General features: G+C 30.3%; 1 long non-coding RNA gene across 1 annotated transcript; it reads right to left on the bottom strand.

The window, feature by feature from the left end:
- Positions 1–660: 660 nt before the first annotated feature.
- Positions 661–2,265, bottom strand: LOC149578776 (uncharacterized). Its single transcript, XR_016357529.1, has 2 exons — positions 2,148–2,265; positions 661–1,990 (listed from the first exon to the last, which is right to left on the bottom strand). It is a non-coding gene; the product is annotated as an uncharacterized LOC149578776 (long non-coding RNA).
- Between the last annotated feature and the right edge of the window lie 3,585 nt (positions 2,266–5,850).

The raw sequence follows: 5,850 nt of genomic DNA, 5'->3' as shown, positions 1-5,850 counted from the left end.
AACACCTACACCATTCAACATTAAGATGAATAGTAATATGATTGGATGTATGGGAATGAATTGATAGTTTGTCTTGATTATACACTCAAGTTTCAATGAAAGTTCACTTGTCAAAAATGTATTGGGCACCACAAATTTAAAATCTACCCTTTTTAGAATATTCTATCCTAATTATTGGTGCTAAATAAAGAGGTTAAACAATGTAGACTATGGATCTAGATTATAGGATTTCTTTATAAATAAATTTAAAAAAATTAATAATATGAGCATATGGCTATAGGTTGTGAATTTGCTATATATTATAATTCCCATTTCATGTTTATTTATCTTTTGTGCAAGGACATTAGAATGAGAGATCTAGATGTGGATAATAAAAGCCAACAAAGATGGGGTATAAATGAAAAGACTCAAATGATCTTAGAGGTTAGTTTAGTTATGTACAACAAAATAACTTTGATATATGTTTTGAATTTCTTTTAAAAGTAGAGTATACTATCAAATTTAAAGTGAATATAATATTAATATAATTATCAAAGTGATGATAAAGTGAATATAACATTTATAATTGCCAAATAATAATTTATTTCCACAACCGTGCTATATGACCAAAGCAAGACGTTTACATTAAAAAACAATTGAGGATGACATACCCACCTAATATGGAGCTAAATGTAACATTGATATAATTGAAATATTAGGAGAATGTTAACAATTTATATGAAAGTGCCTTTGGGTAACGTTGGTATAGCTGAAATTAGGAGAACCTTGCCAAAAATCAATTGAAACTGGGAGAATGTTACCAATAATCACTTCTACATCGAGTAAAGAAAATTTTATCAATATGATAATAATCATAGTGATTAAAATTGGGTACTTGAACATTTCAAAAATTGACAAAGATTTCTATGTAGGCAATGAATCAGGAACCAGACCGTTTTAGAGGGCTAACAATTCCTCTATTTTCCTACCCTGGCAAGTTTTTGGCAAATCTTATATACAAGATAATCACTAAAACAATAAACATGGTATGTATCATAAATATTGATGAATCATTAGAATTGGATTTATTAAACTCGGAGACATAGTTAGAAAAGCTCACCCAGGGAAATGTTGGCTCAAAACATATCTGATAGCTTTGGATCCTTCGGAGATAAACTGGTAAATTTCAATGCTGATCTTATTTTGAACAGCCAACCAAGAGATGTATAATGTTTATCAAATGGCTCTTAGCAAAATGCTGGATGTCAAGGAATCTTTTTTTGAAGAGATATATCATGAAAATATCAGCAAAGCACTAATACTATTAAATAGGAAAAACGCATTCTAGCAAAATCTACACTGATGAGCTTGATGTTGTACCCTGGCAACAAAAAAAGAGAGGGAAAAGCTCATATTTTACTAATGGTTAAGGTATTTAGGAATATTAACAGAGTGCAATTGGGAAGATTATTTAGGATTAGTAGAAGCATCAGAGGAGAGGTAAATTCTTATGTGGGTTTCAGTTGTAAGAAAGTCAGCGTACTAATTATGCTTTGAATGCATAACCGATATGCCAAGATCATCAACAGATATGAACACTGAACATAATCGTAGGTAATAAATGAAATCCCTTTTTGAAATCAGAAGTACTTGTAAAATCCCTATAGATGAAAAGCATGTTCAGAACAAGGTAAATCTCACATTGAAATTCTCATATTAGGCCTTTTTCAGAACAAGGTAAATCTTATCTCTGACATTTCCAATCAATTGCAAAGAAATGCGAAAGAAATCCCTATACCTCTGGGTTTTGTTGATGCTCTGCCATTTTATGTTGTTCAAACTCAAATAGCAGACTGGGTTTCTTATCACAAACAAATCCATTTGACAAAAAAAACTGAACAAATAAAAAGTAGAAGATACATACCTTGTGACTTGAATGCATTCAAGAAAAACCATCAAGGCAGCAAGTCCTCATGGAAACTGAATCAGTTATTTCACTTTTGTTCTTCCACTGCACAAAAGTTCCATGTAAAGTAAGCCTTATGCAATATGTGTTCAAGATCCTTTTATTCTTAAACATCAATCAACTTAAATATAATCACCTCACAAAATAGTCAGCGGCAAGAAATCATGTACACTAGAACTTTGACATATAACATTAACAGTACCTTCTTCAGCACCCATCTCAGCGAAATTTATACTCAACTCTACTGAAGGCTATAATCGTGAATCAATCAGAAAACTGCTGCAAATGGGTGTTTTCAACGGTGGCTTGTAGAAATTCACAGCATAAAAAGAAGGGAAGAGTGCTTGTAACGGCTAGTTCGTTCCTTGAGAGGACCGTTATGACTTTCTAAATACGAAAAAATGACCGTTACTTTGTCCTCTTCTTTTAAATTTCAAAAAACTTATTAGGAGTCTTAGCACATTAACTTACGATGGTCTTATCTAATATTTATGGGACTTGGCTATCCTCCTTACAAGTTGTACCATTGACTAAATTTCAAAAAAATGAATACACAATTAATTTTTTTGAAAATTTCACCATTTGATCTTTTTGGTGATCGAAAACAACAAAAATTTTGAGAAAATTTCGCTGTGTTTTTGTAAATTTGAAAAAGATGTTTGACTTTTTTTTTTTTTTTTTGTCTTTGGTGCATTTTGTTCCCATATTTATGGTGTAAGGGCTTTGCCATTACTAGGCATCCATAATGAGGAGTCATTCCCCTAGTATTTTGAAATACTTATGGTATAGACCGTTAGACTTGCGATTGTTATTGAAGTTTGTGTCTATAGTTTCATTGATTGCTCTTAGTCTTTGTAATAATAAAGAAATTAAGTTTAAATTATTATTATTTAATTATAAACTAATTGTTTTAAATTTTAAACAAAGATGTTAAATATTATTTAGTTAATATATACAATATGTACAATGATAATAAATAAGATAAATGATTAATATATTAGTATAAATATCTCTATTTCTCTATTTGGTTTTATGACACTAGCTTTAATTTTTTTTTACTTTCTAGAAAAAATGACAATTTATTTCTGTAAAACCTATAATTTTAGATTTTTTATTAAATTAATTTTATTAGTATTATGTTAAATATTGAAATTTTGACAAGTAGATGTTTGTCAAAATTAAGCTAAACATGTAGTAGTCAACATTAACATACTCATACCATCACTCCACCCTTTTTGCCATTTAAGAATGCCTCTCAACATTAATGATAAATGTAATGAAAAAAAATATTCATGAAATATGGTAGATAATTATAAATAAGATAAATATTTAATTATAATTAATTGTCAAATGATCTAATTAAGAATCACGGGGAATTAACTTAGTGAACATGCAATTTAGCATGTGCTTGTGGAATCTTCCTACTACTAAAAATTATTACCCCAAACTCTTTTTTGTCACCTCCTCAATGTCCGTTAAGTACCTTGTACCACTTTTCTTATATAAACCTCCACGCCTCTTCCCAAGAAAACCTCCTCCCCTTATTTTGGCAATATATCACCTTCTTTGTTGGTCTACTTTAAATGCCCCAATATAGTCACATGTGGTATTATATCTATAATCATCACTCATAACATGACATTTCTTCATTTGGGAGTATTTTGTGTGATTTACTCTAACTCAAGTACTTCACATTCACAAAATGAATGAAGGAAGTTTGATTACATCCATGAGATAGTCAGTCTAAAGGACCAAGAATTGCATTGAAAACCACCTTCATGTTCGTGATGTTGTCAAGCTCTAGTTATGGAACTTTGTCAAGAAACCAATACTTTTATAAAGCCTTCCTTAAAATGATGGTTTTGATAGTCCTCCTACAAGTAGTTCTCATATTGACCACAAACATTCTAGTAAGCAACGCATTCAAAGATAAAGAGTTATTTAGTTTCAACTATGCCTCTTTTGTAGAAAGTACATGCTCTCTCTTCACACACCTCTTTAGGAACTATCTAACTACATATCTCATGCCTTGATGATACATGTTCTCTCTTCCCAAACCTCTTTAGGAACTATCCATCTACATGTCTAACACCTTAGATGATGAAACTTGATTCTTAGTTGTGCCACTAACAAAAGATAGCCTTACCCTTAATTGTCATCCTACAAGTAAATACTTTTCATCATATGTAAGATATTGCCCCCATTTGTACTAGATATTTTTGCCCTTCTGCAAAATTAACTATGAGACATTTCTTCAAACAAATTGGTTGCTATAAATTTGACAATATTTTGAGACTTGTAGATGGTATATTTCTTTTCATGCTTGAATGCAAATTAGATATATATGGAATAGGAAAAAGAGAGGAAGTAAAAAAAATCATTCATCATGGAATGTCAAATAAAGAAATCTGATGTAGTCACATTGTTTCTCATTTGTAGTAAATAATTGTATTGTTGTGTATTCATAAATTAAAGTTCATTGACATAAAAAAATTTAAAAACTAATTTCTTGACATCTTAAAATGAGATATTAAATATTATTTAGTTAACATATATAATATGTACAGTGATAATAAATAAGATAAATGATAAATATAATGAAAAAATACTTAATGAAATATGGTAGATGATTATAAACAAGATAAATGTTTAACTATATAATTAATTATCAAATGGGCTTTACTTAGTGAGCTTGAAATTTAGCATGTGTTTTTAGAATCTCCTCATTTTCAAAAATTATTGTTCCTAACTCCATTTTTGTCACCTTCCCAATACCCATTGAGTACCCATGTACTCCTTTTCCTATATAAACCTCTATGCCCCCTCTCGAGAAAACCATGTCCCCCTATTTAGGCAATATATCGTCCTCTTTTTGGCCTATTTTAAACCCCCCCAATAATCACATGTGGTATTATGTCTATAATAATCACATCATAACATGATGTTTCTTCATTTGGGAGCATTTTGTGTGCTTTGCTCTAAACAGAGTAATTCATGCTCACTAATTAAATGAAGTAATTTTTAAATAGTACATGGACCAGTTAGTCTAAAGGATCGAGAATTGCCTCAGAGACCACCTTCATGTTCTTAATTTTTTCTCTCTAGTTATGAAAATTTTTCAAGAAACCAATAGCTTTATGAAGCCTTCCTAAATAAGATGGTATGGATAGCCTATAAGTTGTTCCCATATTGACCATAGGTATTCTAGTAAGTAGCGCATTCATAGATAAAAGAGTTATTTAGTTTCAACTACCATTTTGTTGCAGAAAGTACATATTCTCTCTTCCTAAATCTCTTTGGTAAATATCCATCTACCTTTATCACACCATAGAAGATGAAATATGATTCTTACTTCTATCACTGACAATCTAGCCTTGCCCTTAATTGTCACCCTACAAGAAATATTTTTCATCATATGTAACATATTGCCCCTATTTGTACCAAATATTTTTGCCCTTTCACCAAATTCAAACTATGAGACATTGTCAAACAACTTGATTGCTATAATTTGACAGTGTTTTCAAACTTTTAGGTGGTAGATTTATTTTGATGTTTGAATGAATGACAAATATATGACAATAAGAAAAATAGGGGAAATAAAGTAATAATGTAAATCTAATGCAACTCAAGGATGGAGAATCCCCAAAGGAGATGTCCAACTAAGAGCAACACAAGGAAGTAATAACATAAAAGGATTCCAATGAAATGACATGATTGAATTAATTATTTTTAAATCCAATGACAATTTTCTTGCAATTTTTTTAAGAAATAAGGCCTACCTGGTTGTGGCCTTACAATAGATACAAATCCAATGTGTGGTCACTATGCACACAAAAATTGACCTCTATCCCCTAGTAAATTTCACCACTTAGATACATCAATATATATTCCATTTTTAATTACCT

Source organism: Cupressus sempervirens, chromosome 1 (assembly GCF_028749045.1).
Source record: "Cupressus sempervirens isolate cs-2001-9-10 chromosome 1, ASM2874904v1, whole genome shotgun sequence".
Taxonomy (NCBI): Eukaryota; Viridiplantae; Streptophyta; class Pinopsida; order Cupressales; family Cupressaceae; genus Cupressus; species Cupressus sempervirens.
This window is presented reverse-complemented; position numbering and strand designations above follow the sequence as displayed.